This window comes from Anas platyrhynchos, chromosome 6, assembly GCF_047663525.1.
Source record: "Anas platyrhynchos isolate ZD024472 breed Pekin duck chromosome 6, IASCAAS_PekinDuck_T2T, whole genome shotgun sequence".
Classification (NCBI taxonomy): Eukaryota; Metazoa; Chordata; class Aves; order Anseriformes; family Anatidae; genus Anas; species Anas platyrhynchos.
Window position 1 is genome coordinate 21,146,184 of NC_092592.1, and position 18,281 is coordinate 21,164,464.

Here is an 18,281-nt window from a genome sequence, read left to right on the forward strand (position 1 = left end):
AGAGAGAGAAAGAGAGAGAGAGAGGAGGGAAAGGAGAAAAGCTGAACAGAACCATGGGTTGAATCTAGATGGTTTGTCAGCAACAAGAGACGAGTCAATGGCTCTTAAACACTTGCTAAAGATGAATCCATTGAAGGCTTTGAGCATGGTAATTTCGCTGACATTAAAGTACACCTGTAAAACCCAAACAATGCTTTATAACTCCAAATTACACCAGTCAAGACCTGCTACTTCAAAGCACCACTTATTTCATTTGGTCCAGGGAGGGGGGACCCACAGATAACCTATCTTCCTCTATCAACAGACTTCAGCAAAGCTGAGAGAGAGAGCGTGAGATTGGCGCGCACAGCATGGATTTGTTGTTGATTTTGTGGTTGAACAATGTGCCAGATCCTCTGCCCTCCCTTCTCCCCCCTCTTCTGCCCCAAGACAGATTTTCCCAGCCGGAGGAGCGGTTCCAGGATGAACGAAACAAGGAGGAGAAAAAGAGAGGGAGAGAGAGCAGCGCAGGTACGCGTGGGGCAGCCGAGAAATATGGATCTCGGCAGGGTAACGAGGCGCAGTGCAAAGAGGAGGCTATACGTCTTTTCTCAGTATTTAAACGTGTGCTTAATATGGCGCTCAGTGGAATGGTTAATCTGCTAATGCTGGTAGTGTTTGCTGTAGTACTCAGAGAAATGTTTACTGCAGTATTTCATGGGGATTGTGTTCTGGATGGCACAAAAGGAGGAATCGCTCTAGCGTACCAGGAAAATGTTCATTGCAAAATATACTGGAATATTAAGAGGTTTATTTAGTGGCGTACTTAGTATAATATGAAAAGAGTTAAGCACAGAGTGTTTTATTAATATTTTTGGGGTGTGGATGAATTTCAGTGCTCAGGAAGGTTATGGAGAAGCAATTCCAGCAAAGGCTGGTTATGTTCATAGATTTATAGATCTTAAGAGCATAAAGGACTCTTTGACCAGCTAATCTGACCTTCTGTATAACACAGGTATATACAGTGTGGACATACCTCCTGATTCAGCAAAGCACTTTAAGCACTTGCTTAAATTTAAGCATTTGAGTTGCCCCATGGAAGGCATAGAAAATAACCCTATTGAATCAATGGGACTATTCATGCCCTTAATGGGAAGTAGATGTTTAGGCATTTGCTGAATTGGGACCACAATAAGATAATGCAGCTAAATGAGTAATTCATAGCCACCCATTTATTCAACTGCTTTTGCCTCCTTTTCTGCTTGCGGATTGCTCTGGAGCCAATCGCCATTTCCTGCAATGTATTCATTGTCTGAAGTCATTCACTGAATAATTTCAGTGAAAACTCTTTCTTGATAGCTTGCTCATAAACAGTTCATTGTGAATATGGGAATATTTGAACATACGTTTTAAGAATGTGCGTGCATGCTTCTGTGTGTGCGAATGAAATATGTAAACACACATGCACGTGCACACACAAGTCCAGGGTCAGGATCTTTGGCTCCAATAAAAAGACACATCTCGTCGTCACAGGTGAAGCTATGCCAACTCCTCTGACCAGCACCCTCACAACCCTGCTTCCCAGGTCCCAGTTGCCCTCATTTTGAGCAGACCCATGATGTTTCTCACCCCGACTGCATGAAGTGATGCCTGAGGTCCAGTTTTAAATGCAAATATTTACCCAGGGAATTTTTCAAACATGTCTTTATGATTTTTCTCCCATGTTCATTTGGTGCATGCTGGTTTGCAGCACATTCCCCGCGGGGAAGTGATCTGCTGGGAATTTTACAAAAAGTGGAATGGAAGAAGGTGCAAAATTAGTTGGAGTGAACTCAGCATATCATCATCCACATTTGTGTACCTGTGCCAGGCCCTCCGTTCTCCATCCTTAGTCAGTCATGAATCCATTCTGATTTATTTTGAATGCATTGCTTAGGGATTTTCCAAATCAGCCAGGGTGTATCTTCTTCAAACAAGTGTGTTTGCAAACTGCTTGTGGCATGGAATCGGTCAATTAAGCAGCTTGGTATTTTTTTTTAAACTGGAACAAAACTGAAGAACAGGTACCATGAATAAGCCTGGAAGCCTTGCTGGTGGAATTGTGTTTGTGCAGTGGCCAGCTCCAGTTCTCACGCAGACCTTACTGGGCATTATGCATTACAACATGGGAATGATTTGATTCTGATGTAGGCTGCCAGATATATATTCCTTCTAAAAGTCACACCACTTTTTAAGATTTGCTTATGTTTTCAGGAAATCAAAGGAATTACCCTGATATTCAAGAGTAGAATACAAATGGCTACAAATTAAAAACTGATCTTGGTGTTTCCTGAAATTCAGTTAATTTTCTTTCTTCACATTCCTCTGAGCATCAGAGAGGAATGTGATGGAAACTGGGTGGCAGCTGGTCAGTTTTGGTGTTGGGACAGTTCCTACAAGCTGCAGGAGGTGTGCACTGGTGATGCTGCATGCCGTCCTTTGGGGATCCCAGCAGCCCCAGCATCCTAAATCGCCTCTGAATAGCCCTCTCATTCTGAATGTGCTGGAGCTGGAGCTGACATGCTCGGCGTGGAGGGCTGCTGATCTGGGCTGATTGCAGACAAAACCTTCTGTCTCATCTGTAAGTGCACGAGGTTACAGTGAAACAGTGCTAAAGGAATTCACGTGGAGGAAGTTTGAAGCAGGACTTGTGACAAGAATTGATTATAACAAGTGTCAGGATGAGTCACCGAGCACAATATTTCATTTGTTTAATTAGAATTTTGAGAATCATTTTTGTCTTTCATTTGTCCAAATAAAAATTCAGGGAGTTTTGTTTTTCCCTGGTTAACCTAAAGGAGGCTTTGGAGGTGTATTTGTTTTTTTTTTTAGATACTTCAGTAAAACAGAAGGCCACCATAATTTTTCCAGGCTGAAAGAGACGTGCTGTTTACAGATGGCCACTGTCCTTTTTTAAAAAAACATTTTTTTTCCACACGGAGAAGAACATTTCAACACGAAAAATCAATTGCAATTATTCTTTTTCCAAAATGTAAAATGAAACATTTTGACTTTTCAAAATTACCTTTTCCGTTTCTATTTTTCCCTTGTGGGGGATGATTGGCCAAATTCAGCATGAGCTAGCAAGCAGCTTGAGTCAGCTAAAAGCACAGTTTATTCTGCAAATCAACTTTATTCACTGAAGTAAAAAAGAGAAACTGCAAATCCTGATGCTGCTTTCCACAATCTTTGGTTGTGTTTGTATCTGTGGTGTCTTTAAACAGAGTGTACATCTTTCTGCCAACATTTGCATAGCATTCAAAACAACAGAGACCATTTGGAGCTACATAAAGATGTGGGGAGAGATTGCAAGGATCTGGGGCATGGTGTTGGGCCGAGCTGTGTGTGCATGGGTCCTGGCTGAGGTTTATTTACCCTCAGTTGTTCTTCAGCCTGCCACTATCAGTGCAGCTCTCCTTCTAATGGAGAGGTCGACAGTTGTGCATGCAAAGAATCATGTAGGTGTTAGTTTTGTTTGACAATACAGACTGTCCATTAACAATCTTAATCTTGTATCCTTACAGACGTATTTTTTTATTTTTTATTTTTTTTTTAGTGTGTGTGTGGAGTTGAAAGTTGGGAGTAAAATATTATTGAAGAGGAAAGAAATGTTCTTCTCTCCCCACACCTCATTTATTTATTTATTTAAATAAAATGTTTCTCTTTATTTAAGTTTCCCCTTCTGAAAGCTGATGTATTTTTCATTGAAAAGACTGGACACCTCTTGCAGAGAATTTACAAAGGGAATGAAAACACTGAATTCTTTCACTGCTTTGCACAGAAAATGAAAGCAAATTTCAGGAGCCCTTCTGGGCTGATTTTTCAACAGAGATGGGGATAGATGGGATTAGTCTGTGCTCATCCTACTCACCGACCTCCCTTCCCAACATTGTTTTGGATGAAATGCAAAATCAAATCCTGCAAGATGTGATCATTTAGGGTACTGTGGCATATTTTGAAACAGTAGGGCTGTTAGCCCCAGCATCTTGGCCAAATTCCAGCCTGGATAATTACATTCTGCCGGCCTATATTCCAGCCTGCAGTTCAAATAGGAAAAAAAAAAAAAAAAAAAGAGTTAGCATTTCTCCTCCGAGAAGTCCTGCTGTGTGATGACTGATGCTTTTCCACTGCAGAAGTAGTTGCATTTCAGGAAACATTGCCTCCATGTTCCTACGTGTCTTGCCCATTGGATTATAACTGCTGTTCAAGATGTCCGGCCAGCTCCTTGGTGGGAACAAGGCAGCAGAGCTGACCCGGAGGGAGCTGTGGTGCTTGGTACCAGCCCCTTCACTATTCCATATCCTTCACTGCATGGAGCCCCGACCCTACGCAGGGCCGAGGTCCCCTGCAGCCCGTGCAGCGGGGTCTTTGTCTTCCTGGCAGCCAGGACTGGGACTGGGAGGACACACGGCGAGAGAGAGGGCAGGCTGGCCTCCGGTGGGAGAGGCAGGACTCACTTGACCCATGCCTGTAATTTGTAAAGAGCATTTTTACACCAGATCAATGCTTTCCTCAGCATTTTAATGCACCCCATTGGTGTCCTTAAACTCTAATGATGCAGTCTGTGAGAAGCTGCCATTTATTACCCACAGATGGGGTGATAATTATTGACAAGATTGTAACTAATAATTAAACCCATTTGCTCCTTTAAACAAGTTGGTGTGAATTATTTGCCGGGAGAGCTTTAGCAGGCCTCTGGTCACTCCCTCCGCGTGCCTGAAGCACAAGGCTGCCCAGGAGCGGCCCTCCGTGCGGGACGAAGGCTGAAGGCCGCCCCGGAGAGTTGGGCTGCTCAGGTGCTGGAGCCCATGTCCTGGGCCCTGGCGGGCCTGTTCTGGCTGCAGCAAGAGGAATGGGGGCACTGCTGTGCTCCCACACAGCCCCAGGGCTGGGCTGCCTGGGCCTGCCCCTGAGGGGCTCAGGATGGGGCTGCTCAAGGGGCTTGGGTCAAACTTGGAGCTGTGGATGGAAAAATCCATCCATGAAAATGTTCCCAATGGCTTGGCCTTCTCTTCCCTGAGCATGCCTCTGCTACAAGTGGAAGATCAATAGTCACACATTCCCCGTTATTAGGTTTATTATTCCTCAGGTCAAAATCCCATTCCTGAAGCACAGATGATGGGAGGGCAGGGGGAAGGATAATTTCTTCATGCCTTCAGCAGAGAGACTGTAAAAGGGCTGTGAAACCCTTCATAGCACTGCGTGGCTTTCTCTCAGTGCTAAGGAGTGAAACGCTGTCCGCTGCCGAGCACTGATGGTGGGCACACGCAAACGAGTGAGACCCTCACACTGGGACTGGATTGGGAATGCACAGGGGGGCAGGGGGAGCACTGCGCTGCCCATCATGGCCACAAGGCCCCAGACAGAGGAAAAGGAGATCTGGCAGGGGGAGCGCAGCGCAGCACGGGCAGCATCACACCACTCGGAAGGCTGCCCGGGGGAGCTGCCTTTCCCTGGTGTACGTTTCGAGGGAGGGTGTAAATCTAATCTCGGTGCTAGGGTCCATTAGCATTAGAGGGGAGTACTGTATATGCATTCATTCCCCGCTCTCACCCCTGGATGACAGAGTACCCCCCTCTGTTGTCTGCTTTAGCGCGCAGGAAGGGCTGCCCATTAATTCTGCAGCAGCAGTGGATAATGCCATCGTAAGTCTTAGGTGCCTCTGAATTTTGTGATCATTTTAACGTAATAAATACCCCACACTTGTGCATTTAATTAGTTGCGTGTCTTGCGGTTGCTCCACCTGCACTATGATTTGGCCATCTGTTTGTGGAGGTGGGCCTGGTTCCTTGCACTCCCAGCCTGCCTCTGGTGGGGCTCAGCCCCAAGGAAAGAGATCAGAAGCTGGCGACGAGGTTTGTGTCAAGAGAAGGGAGCTGCAATTGTGGCGGTTAGTTCTGCTGGAGGTGCAAACCTGAGCTGAGAAGCTGAGTGCAAAGCAACCAAGTTGTCACAGATCAGTCTCAGTACAACCCTTATGTCAGTGCCATCTCACCCTCTGCAGTGCCATGCATGCACTGCCTGAATGCTCAAGGATGGGTTTTTGAAGAGGTTTCTGTGCTGTTAAACATACTGGCAGCAATATTTCCCCTCTTACTTCTTTCTTCCCTTCCACATGTGCCATGTAGTACCGGCCATGCAATGACAGTAAAAACCTGTGTCCACAAAAGCTTGTTTGTTTGACTTTGCCTTCAGTATCTTGTGATTTCTTGTCCTTCAGTGAAAACGACTATCAGAAGGCCAACAGTCTCACATCTGCATGTTGCAGGATTTTATCACTTACTATTAAACTCCACCAAAGCCTCACACTCACAGAAATTACTGTGCAAAGGTAAGCAACCACTCTGCCCTCCTAAACCTGCTGGAGCCTGGAGTAACCCAGCAAGGAAGTTGGGCTTTAGACTGAGTCCTGGGTGAGAAACACAGTGGCCAGCAGACACAGCTGCTACTCTGGTGTGAGGCTAATCTGCTAATTCAGATCCCTTCAGGGAGTGCTGACAGGTTAACTTCTCCTGGCAGACTCAGTGTGCCTTCAGTATTATTTCTCCGTGACTCTGACTTTATGCCTTAAAATATTGTCTGTCATCCCCCTGTGGCTTGCAGAAAGGTGAAACAAAATTGAAGCTGGCACAAAAGCCAGAGTGCATGCTCTGGATTGCTTGGGAAGGTGTGATGCCATGGGGATACCTGCCCCGGGTCATGTCTGTGCAATTGGTGGAGCCTGAACCACACACATCTGGCAGCAGCATCCAGGCAGGGTGGCTGGGGCCAGCCTCGACCCCATCAGGGTGTACTCATGCTGCTGCCTGCAGCCATCCCACCAAACTCGGAGGGACTATTTACATGCTTAAAGTTAATCACAAGCATAAATCTCTGCAGGATCAAGGCTGCAGAGGAAACCAAGAGAAGGCACTGAAGAGGCATATGTCAAACGGGGCTGTGGTCGAGAGCTTTCTGAGACTTAAACATAACATTTGAGAAAATGAGTCCATTTGTTTCCGAGGCATCCTGAACATTGGCATGTAGTAATTCTGTAATGGATCCATTTAACCAGTCCTATAACTGAAATATCCTTAGCAAATATTTCCTTTAATAGCACTTAAAGAGGGAGTGCAGGCAGAGAAATTTTAAAGCACAGCTGCATTATTGCTGAGTTCCAGTTTTGAGGGCTTTCAAAGTACCAAGCTAATTTTTCTCCAAATTTGGCTCAATATTTAACAAATGAAATGAGATCAGGAAGCAACACGAGGTCAACATTTTTAACCTGAGTTGTTTGTTAAATCATCCCAGTTCTGCAATAACAACTAGAACAAGTTCATGTTGCATTTGAAGGTAATTCAGACAACACTCAGAAACTTTGTAATAAAATAATGATTCTGGAGAACAAAAGTAGAAATGGCAGTTGGGAAGAAACCTTTCTGAGAAAGGTGGGAAAAGCTTGCAAAGCTGGGACCTGGAATCAGAAGAAAAGTCAGGTTTCAACCTCAGCTGTAGTGATTAACTGCCTTAACTCTATAATTGTTAATGAGCATCTAGCATGAGCCAAACCAAATTGGCATTTGTACAGAACCAAGACAGCCAGATTGCATCCAACCTGAAGCCGCACCAAGAAGGTGGACATAAACCATTAAGAGTGGGGGCAGCACTCGCCAAAGCATTTCTCAGCCTTGTGGCAACCTGTGTGGTGCCCAATGGGTAGGAAAAAGACCATGGAGACTGCAGCACTTTGGGTCATCAGTGTTAAAGGGAGGTCCTCAGGCACAGCTGGGTGCCCATTTCCATAGAAAGCAGAAATCTGGGAGCCTCCCTCTTGTCTGAGCTGCCTGAGCTCTCTGTCCTCCTGGGAGTGAGAGAGCACTGTCCCTCAGGTCACTCCAGCAATTGCTCCCTGCAGTTCAGCAGGTAGATGTTAATCAGGCTGTCCAGATCACACAGCCCCTTGCAGATCACCAGCAAGGGCTCTCTAGGCCACTGGTGGCCCACGGCCCTGTTTCAGAAGCAACGTGCTATAATAATGTATCCCTAACCATGCTTTATACCAATAAGTAGGCTATAACCCTGTCAAGGTGTGCTGGTGACTCTATAAACCATGAGACCTGAATGGTCAATGGTCGAGTGGTTTAAAGCTGTCACCAGAATACTGAGATAGCCTTATAAGCCTTGTGCTGCATGGCTGGGGATACATTATTCACTATAATATATGGTAAGAAATACCTGCACGGGGTCTGAAATGAACTGCTTTAGCCACTAGCCAGCATGGCTAGTGATCAGGGAAATCCGTCAGCATTTTCGTGTGCAGTGGAAGGCAAAAACACAGAGGAGGGGAACTTGCCTTCGCTGTGTAAAGAAATTGGGTTTTGTGCAGGGGATGGAGGGTGAGCACAACCAGACCCCTGCCTGCAAGCGTGGGCAGAGCCCCTCGTCTGCAGCCGGTGCCCAGAGCTGGTGGCCTTCAGACCTGTGCAGCTGGTACCATGGCCACCCGGCGAGCGGTGGCACCATCCGGCCTGCCCCAGCACCCTCCAGAGCAGAGCTGTGCTCTGCTCATCCAGCTGGCATGAACACTTGCAGTTTTGCTCTTCTTCCCTCGGACCACGATCAGTTCCTGGCTGAGCAGACCATAAGGAGCCCGGCTGGCTCAAGAGAGATGGGGCTGAGATGGAGGATGAGGGTGTATTGGGGCCTTTTCCAGTATTTATATTAATATAATAAAATAAACATTATAAAATTTAATATGGTATAGTATAGCATAGGATAGTACATATAATATAATATAATATAATATAATATAATATAATATAATATAATATAATATAATATAATATAATAGTAACCAAGATGTTTTATGGCATATTCTCCCAAATCTTGATAAAGAGTTTCCATCTAATCCCCATCTAATTTCTGGGGAAACCAAGGCAATGTGCAATGCTCCCCGAGATCATCAGTCACTAGTTCTTAGACTGACCCATCTGGGGCTCTGTGTGGATTTTTGGGGTGATTTCAAGAGAGAAGTCAGCAATTCTACATCTGTCTCCCTGCAGCCATGGCCAGGCTTGGAGCATGAATGTGCAGCTGTGGGGGTGAGGGAGGAGAAGGCAGGGTTTGGTCTGGCTGAGAAATGGTTGGGGATGCTCCAAATCAGAAGGCCAGCACATGGAGAGGTGACGAGGGTTTTGAAGAGGCTCTGGAGGGGTTTAGGGCTAAGTAAGCTTCTGTCACCCCCAGCCTTGGAAGATAAAAGATTTTCCCCATCCTGACAACCTATGCTGCTCCATCCATAGGAGACAAAGTCCCTGAGAGCATGCCTGTGTGAGTGCCCTTTGGGGGTGGGGGAGAAATGAGAAGGGCTTGGGGGATTTCATTAGGAAATGGGAGGGGAGGCAGGAAAGCCCTTGTCCCTGAACAATAGACGGAGATCAAATAGCCTCGAGGGCTTGGCTGGTTTGTTTTATTTATTGAATATAGACACACATGTATACATATGGATGTATGCATATGGATAAATGTTTATTATTTATTTATTTATTTATTTTCCAGGGTGTTGTTAGCCTTTATCAGGCATGGACCAGGAGCACCTCTCCTCACCGCAGCAGCTGGCAGACAATAGTGCCACTGGGGATGCTGCTGGGGAGGACAGGCACGGGGAGAGGGCATGGGCTGCTTGGGATCAGTAGCTGGGAGACTGGGGCTGGGCTGGAGGAATCCGGGGGTGCTGAGCACGAGTTGGTCGCCTCCTCGCCCCCCTTGTTATGTTAAGAGCCTGTGCAGAGAGCAGGGGCTGTGCGGCGCAGGGGGAGCAGAGGGATGGCTCTGGATGCAGCCGCCCGGCATCCTTCTGCTCTCCATATGGGGACTTTGTCTGGCCGCAGGCTGGCAGCCCCCTCCCTCCCCACCGCCCCTCCTCTCCCCACTGTGCTCACGTCAAATGTTGGTCTCCCTTTTGATTAAAGCCCTTGGAGCAGCCAGCGGGGCAATGGGCACCAGGAATGGTGCCCCACAAAAGGCCCAAATTTCCAAAACACACACTGAATAATATCTGAAAAAAACAGTCCTTCTCTCATCCCTTTCAAGCCCATGCTTTTCTCTGCTACCTGATTTCTTGTTTAAACAAAACTTGTTTTAGAGTGCTACTGTGCCCCAGAAAGTGCTTCCTGTGTTATCACCCACTAGAAAGTTGTGCAAAGCACATTAGAAAGTCTCTTCTCTAGTGATTTTTTATATTCGATGTCAGTGCAGATAAAACTAATGGTGTCAAGCAATGTAAGGAAGGGGAAGATTAAACAAAATCTATCCCCTGCAAAAACAAAGCAATCAATATAACATTATGCTGCCGCAGTGGCTTTCAACTTGCTTTGATTTGTGGACCCCTAGACAATCTCCCACGAAGGCTCAGCACCCCAGCAGAAAATTCCCTAACTGCTGGAGAGCACTCGTGAAATCGCTTTTCCCACCTTCCTTGCAGTAAGTCCCTTCTCCACCAGGAATCTGCAAAGCACAGACTGAAAAATAGCATCCAACACCAGCTCAAATGCAACTAGGAATAATTAATACAGAGAGCTTACTGTTGTCCTAGTAACACTCTCAGATCTGTCTTACCTGGAGAACCCCTTTTGCCACTTCTGGGAATCTAACACAGGAGCTTCAGCACTCTGGTCTCATCTTCCGAGCCTGTCTATTGCAGTAGAGAAATACCAAGTACTCTGTTTACCATGTAGGTGGAAATTGACATATTATAAATGGCCAGAAAATTTCTGGACACACATTTTGCTCTTATAGCTAAAAAAAAACAAAACAAAACAAAAAAAAAAAACAAACTTTAAAAGTACATATAATTGTTGATCAAATTCAAAACCAGCTCAGGTTTTGTTATTCTCTTTTGTTCCATATTTTTAGCTCTGCTTTGTGTCTTGTTTCATTCTGAGTCTCTTTGACTTTAGATATACATTGCTTCTGGAGAGGGGAACATTTTATTTATTTATTTATTTATTTATTTATTTATTTATTTATTTATTTATTAACAGGCCTAGAAAAATAGGAGAAAGGGACCTTGATATTTAAGGTATTAAACACGTTATTTCTGCAGGTTGTATGCTGACACTGACAATATGGTGCTCATGAAAAATGGAAAAATTCCAGGTGAGAAGTTTAAATAACTACAAAACTTTTTCAGAGATTTGTTTTCATGAAAGAAATATGTAAATAGAAAAGCACCTGTGCCTGAAACTAGGATAGACAACATTCAGAAATATTGCAAAAAATGTCAAACAGAAAGGCTGTGTTTTCTCTAAGTTGTTCTACAGACCTCTAAAGATGCTGCTTCATGAAATAACGAGTGGTTCATTCACCAACCCATCAGCTTGGGAAATATATGCGACACAAATTCATTTGTTTCCAGCTAATTGCACTTTCATTTCCTCCTCCTGCCTGTGCAAGGCTGTGCAGGCTGGGGTTTGGAGAGGTGCCTCCCAGGCAGTGCCACACGTGCTGTTCCCAGAGCACAGACCCCGTCACAACGGTACCCAGCCCAGCCACGAGGCACAGCCACTTCCTTCTCTTGGGATGTTCTCCTGGGCAAAAAAAATATTTGGGACCCACAGGTTTAGAGAGAGCAGGGGCCGGCAATCAGCACTCATGTTTTATTCCTGACTTCTGCCATTGGCATGCTGTACAGTTGTAGTCAAACAAATGAAATTCTCTACATCTTAGTTACCCTTTCTGTAAAATGAAGGTAATAATATTTATCCAGCTGGGATGCTGCAAGGAGTAATTAATGTGTACAAATCACTTTGAATTCCTCTAACGAAGTGCAAATTGTATTAGTCCCCACAGAAACTGGTAATAGGTTTGTGTCTTCCTTCGCTGAAGGTCTGACCTCAATCCCCCAGGGTAATCTCGAGGAAAAACTCTTCCTACTATTTATATTACAGCAGTTCATGATGGCCTCTCCAAGGCCAGAATCCCTGTTGTGCTCGGGGCTGTGTGCTCATACAGTAACATACAGACCATGCCCTGAAGACGTGTTTAAACTAAGAAAATCTGGGAGAAAGGAAACATTAACCCCTTTTCAAACATAAATAACCAAGGCACAGAGGAGAAACATCTTGCCAGTAGTATGACTGTGAACCAGTGTAAGTCTTTTCTTTGACTTACCACTCAGGCTGATTTCTCACCTCTCTTAGCTGGATGTTCCCTTTCCCATTTTGGTGAGCAGCCAACAGCAACGAGTGGGAGGGCTCAGAGAGAACAGTGTTAGGGCAGGGCAAGGTTTGCAGCAGGACACCAAGTGGCTTCAGGTAGGGTAGGTGACCACTGGTCCTGTTCTTCATCTTCTGCTCTTTTAGACACCTGGGCATGTTTTGTGTTCTGATTTCTTAACACTATCAGGCGTCTTTCTGCTATGGAAAGCTAAAGAGCAAACGAATCCAAGAAGGACTGGTTAATTTGGTTTTGTAAATCTTCTTGAATATACTGGGAATTGTGCATGTATCGCCAACGGCTGTTCTAGCAGCTGTCCTGCTCTTGCTTTTGGCTTAGAAATTAACTTTGTTGATTTCTAAATAGAGTGGCATCTCTTGACCTCCCTGAAGAACGGCAAAGGGTGAAACTGGTCTGGTCACAAGCAAACCACCACTGTGTTCATGTGAGTTAGTCGGCAACAGTCCCTGCCCCCAAACTGTCAAACCCAGGGAGAATCCTGCACTACCATAGTATATATTTTCTGTCAGCAAAGATGTGGTTCCAGCCTTCCGTTCTGAACTTTCTTCTCTTCACTCAAACAAAATCAGTGCAGGAAAAGGAAAGAGTGGAATGTCAGTGGGAATTTTTTTCCTGATGTGAACAAACTTTTAGAATTAAAAAATGATTTCCGTCATGAGTGGTGAATAAATTTGCAATTTCACCATTAGAACCCAAGCCAGCCAAAAACAGCCCCTCAAATTAAAACAAACACAACAAATGTTTTAAGTAATTTCAGAATCAGTTCTTCAGATCTCAATCTTCTTGTTACTACATCTGTACCTCAACTGTATCAGTAAACTGTTTCACACAAATATGTTGGAATTTTTCTTTTATGGACTTATGAAATGGTTCAAAACTTGATTCCATTTTTCTTCCAACATAAGAAATCAGTTTAAATTGTTTTGCTTTGTTTTGTTTTTCCTGAAGGGGGAAATAAAAAAAAAAAAAAGAGCAGAAAAAAGGTGTGTCATAAAATTCCTCACCAGTACCAATGATGGAATGATGATCCTGTTCACATTCGATGTTAGCCATAAAACACATCTCTGTGAAAATCTGCATGTTTCAAAGCCTCTGCTGATGTTTCATAGAGAAGCTCAGAATCACTGACCAACCTCCTGACCTTCTGGTCCTCAGGTACATCACTGCCAAGCCACTTCTAATGCCAGCACTCAGATGTGTCACCAAATGTAGGTGAAGAAACAATCATTTTCACTTCCCCTGCTCTTGCTGTATGGAGGTACAACCACCAAGGGCAGTCCCTAATCTCGGGAGGCACCCTCCGCTGGTTTCAGCACCCAGGAGATAAGCTAAGGAGGTATGATCCAAGGCAAATAGGATGAGGTGGAGGATAAAAATTGGTGTGATCAGGGACCTGGGGAGACAAAGACTGAGCCGAAGCCTCTGGTGGTGTAAACTGGTTCCAATCTGGATATTCCAAGACCATATTAATTTCCATAAGTAAAAGACCTGGTCTCTGCCTGTAACACCCTTCAGCCATGGACTCCTTCAGTGATGGAAAGGAGCCACCGAGAGAGAGGACACCTCCCTTTGGGAGACCCTTCCTGAGCAGCTGGCAGAAGCAGAGCAGGACTTCTCACCCGGCCACTCCTGCCCAGGCTGCACACCTCCCAGAGCCAGGGTCCCTCCTCCGGTGGCCAACCTTTGGCCGGAGAACTGGGGCTGTGTGCAGGCGGTATCTGAAGGCGCCGTTTTGAACATAGCATGTGCAGGGATGGGAGGACGAGGGGAGGGGGATGGGGGAAGAGGAGAGGTACAGACACAGCACTCCTTGGCAGTGATTTATAGACTGGGTCAGGCACAAATTGACTCGTATGCAAGAAATGTAAATGGAATCGAGACTTTTGATGGAGAAGCTCATTTTCAGACTTAAACGCTTTAGATTAAACACACTCACACACAAATGCTGGCGGGGAGGGTGTTTTATATAATTTACATTACAAATCAATTCATTATCCACAGAGGCAGGTTGCACTGATTTTCAAGGATCGGAGATTTGATGAAGAGGATTCATTTCAAGAAATAAACCTTTTAAATTAACCGCAAGATGAGGGAAATTTCTTTATTTAAAAAATGCGCCAGCCCCTTCTTTGTTTCTTTTATTATTATTAATATTATTTTCCATCCGGCTCTGGGTCATTAAGGAGGGTCCAGAAGTCACAGATTGCCTTTCTGAGGGAGGAGAGCTGAGAACTTCGAATGTCACACATTTTGTCTGGCTCCAAACCCTTCATTTATCGCAACACAATTTGTTACCTGTGGTTGGCTCTGCACGCCATTGTGTGCTGTGCGCCAGGACTGATTTAGCAGGGAATGTCCTCTCCACCTTGAACTTGAGAGGGGGAAAATCCCCTGAGATGGGAGACAGAAGAACCATGAAAGGCAGCCTTCCAGCTGCCTCAGAAGTGAAATGCCCATTGAGCTCTGGGTGAAGTCCTTTCAAGCTTTGAGTGGGTGCAGAGTTCAGGAAACCCTGGCTCTAACAAAGGCAGATGGCTCTGTGAGGGCACATTCAAGACGCAGAGAGAAAGAAATGGAACAAAAGGAAAACCCAGCACCAAACCAGACATTGGTCTTGACCTCCCGTGCTGCCCTAGAGGTGTGCAGATCGCAGTGGAGAATAGCCAGGGCTAGAGGCAAAGCAGGAGGAGTGAAGATGATTGAAGGATGTGTGCTGCATTACCCTGGTCTTCCTTGGCAAGGCTGCAAAATACCAATCTGGAGGAAGATTCTTGCTTTCCACCTAAGCTGTTTAAGTATGGTTTGTTCCCCTCCAGTCATTCCTGGCCACAGCTCCCTTGTAACTCCCAGCAACAGTTTCTGCAACCTGGCTGCAAAAGTAGCCTTCCTGCTCCCCCGCATCCCTGCCGGCTGCAGCATGGAGAGAGGCAAAGCAAGACAGATGGAGCAGATACCTTCGGTTTTGTGTGAGTAAACTCCTTTTTTTTTTAGACACTTTTGCATCAAGAGCCAAATGGCAGGGTCTCTTTTCTATCCAGACAAGAGCTGACCCTCTAGAAACACAGCCGCACACCCAGCTGTAGGTGACCATCTCATCTGTGTGGGAAGAGCCTGGGCTAGAAGCTCTTCTCGATGGTTGAGAATGGCCAGCTTCGTAGTCCTGGAGCCATTTGCTTGCCCTTGGAGTCCCAGCAAACCTTTCTGATCCAATACCCAATATGGAGCCTTCATGAGGCCCTCCTCCTCATGAGAAGGTCCTGGGATGGGAAGGGCAGTGCCTGCCCCACCTGAGGGTCCCAGCTCTGAGCAGCACTCACCTGGGCTGGAGGGGAGCCGAGATACCAGGGTTAACAGCCCTGATCTTGTGAAAAAAAAGCCACGGGATCTTTAATGACCACAAATGGCTAAGACCTTCATTTTACATCTCTTCCAAAAAGCAATCACGCACGTTTTAGCAGGGGAGCTTTTATTCTCATGCGGATGGGGTAGCTAGTGCCGTGTCCTCTCCCAAGTGCATCCACACCCGGTCAGTCCGAGTGCACAGAAGAACGATGTGAAACACGTTTGACCTTCACAACTTTCCTTTACAGACCAGCAAGCTAAAACCCTGAAGGAATTTTCCTGAGTGAGTTTGTCCAAAGCAACGTTCACCACCTCATTCAATATTTGCCTGCAAAAAAAATGCCAATTATTGAGAGACAGTCCTGGCTGGGCATCAATAGGCAGCCAGGTGTGAGAAGTTGAAGAGAAATACATCTCATTAATGTGGAATTGTTTTTAGGTTAATAATCTTGCGTTAATTTTCCTTTAAAATATTGTCTTTGACCGTTAAACGCTCGCACTGTTATAAAAAGAACGTAATAAATGATCTTGAAGCAAATTCTCCTGCCAAATGTCATAATTTATTTGCATAATTAGCTCTTAATTTTAATTCAATATGCAAATCCACGCTTCCTTTAAATTGCAGCAGCCTGTTTCCCGGCCCTGGCTGCCATGAATTTATTGTGAGGCGGCTGTTTGAAGCCGCAGCTTCGCTGCCTTCTGGGGACGGCGGCGAGGGGGAGGGGGTGCCCGCAGCCAACTTGAGTCACTTTTTGTTTGGGTTTTGTTTTGGTTCGCTTCTTATTAAGTTGGACCCCAGCCTGCTTCAATCCCTGAGCGTCCCCCTCTTCCCCCCAACAAGTCCTGTTTCCCTTTGTCTTCCTCCCGCATTCTCTCACTCTTTTCTTCTCCTCTTTGGAGAAGACAATGTTGATCCTCCATGTTTCCTGCCCCTTGCCCCCCCATGAAAGGCTCTGGCTCAACTCGACCTGGCAACTGCTCTGCTCTCCTCCCCCTTCAGCTCCCTTTCTCCAGGCGCCCTCTCCGCGTGCCAGCCCCTTGCTCTCTGCCTTTTGACGGTGCCTTCCTCCTCCTGGAGGAAGGTGAGGGGCAAAGGCGCAGTGCCTTGGCTTCCCCAGAGGATTTCAACCCCCATCGATGGCCTGAGCTGGGCTGCAGGGCAGCCTGCACACTGCCAGAGCCCCCTGTCACCTCCCAGCTGTGTTCCCATAGCACACCCCACCGCTGGGCTGGTGACCCCTGAGGCACAGCCGGGACATGTGGTGCCCATGCAGGTGGCCACCTCATGGTCTTGCTTCCAGGATGGTCTTGCTTCTGGGCATGGGAAGCCCATTCCCACGTGGAGAAGGGGACAGGGACAAGGGCCACCAGTGGAGGGTCTCTGGGCCAACAAACTGCCAAGGTCCGTGGTGGGCAGGGGAGTCCCCAGCCCTGAGGCACGAAGGGTGGCTGCTCCTTTGTGTGGCTATGGCTGGAGCAGGAGTGCTCCCAGCTCCCTCCCCAGCTCCAGCATCCCTCCTGTCTGCGCCCCTGCATCCCGTGGAGCGTGGGAGAGCAGAGCCCAGGGCCAGCCCACAGCTGGGCACGGGGCACAGCTCTTGCCCAGTGCCCTGGGATGTGCAGCCAGCTGGCACAGGGCACCGCTCACTGCCACGAGGAAAAAATCCAAATAAAACAGCTCACAGGGATCAGCTCCTCCCCTCTCCCTTTCCAATCCAAAACTAAAACAGGATTTCATCAACCACAAAATCTCCCCCAGCCCAGAATCACGGGCAAAAAGCTTAGAGAGGTGTCCAGAGGGCTGTGTCCTGCTCGCCTTCACCCTCCCCAGCTGACACAAGCAATGTGAATGCACTTGGCATGGCGAGGACCCGTGGCACTGCTCCTGGGGCTGAGGAGCCAAATCTCCAGAGGCTTTTAGGCGCCTTGCCTCTTTGGCCATGGCCAATCTCCGTGCTTCAATTTCTTCTGTGCCTGGAGGGCTTCAGGTCTCAGCATTGTCCCTGGGGCACGGGGAGCAGAGGGAGGACATGCAGACTCCTGCCCTTGCGTTTCATGCCTCTGGTAGAGGAGCAGAGAGGTGGGTGATGGAGTAATGTGAACCTGGGGTTCAGCACACAGGTTGGGGAATTAAGCAATAGGGACAAATTAGCCTAGACAATAGGAGATCTTTTTCACTGGGGGAGGGCTTGGGGGAGAGGGAGATAATTAAATGTTGCCTCATCAAAGCGGAGGCAGTGTGCAAGCTGCTCTCCCTTGTAACTCTATCGTGCTCACCTCCCCGGGGACCGGCTGGGTCGGGTGCCCTCCCTCCAGGGAGCAGGGCTGGCCGGGGAGGGGCAGGCAAGGCAGAGGGCTTGGGTCGGGGGCTGCAGGGAGGAGAGGGTGTTGGTGTCTCATTACAGGCCTTAGATCTCTGGAGGGGAAAAGAAAAGGGAAAAAAAATCCCCAAACCCAAACCACAGGCCTTTGTTAGAAGCACTGTCCGGGAAATGACGGGAAGGAAGGAGAAGACAAGAACAGCTCAAATTCTGTCCTTCGATAATTAAAGCTTGAAAAAGAATAAAAGGGGTGGGAAAAAAAAAAAAAAAAAAAAAAAAAAAAAAAGCTTTCTCTCCTCCCACCTGCTCCTAAAACAGGGCTGCTGTAGCTTCCCAGGAACAAAGGGACGTGGTGAGAATGGGCTGGAAGGGGGCTTCTGCTCG

At 46.7% G+C, this 18,281-nt stretch overlaps 1 long non-coding RNA gene across 1 annotated transcript in view; it reads right to left on the reverse strand.

Moving 5' to 3' along the window:
* Nucleotides 1–3,192: 3,192 nt before the first annotated feature.
* Nucleotides 3,193–18,281, reverse strand: part of LOC119717399 (uncharacterized) — an 86,551-nt gene continuing 71,462 nt past the window's right edge. Inside the window, exon 4 of the long non-coding RNA XR_011810021.1 lies at nucleotides 3,193–4,486. This is a non-coding gene — a long non-coding RNA (uncharacterized lncRNA). The remainder of the gene's footprint in view (nucleotides 4,487–18,281) is intronic.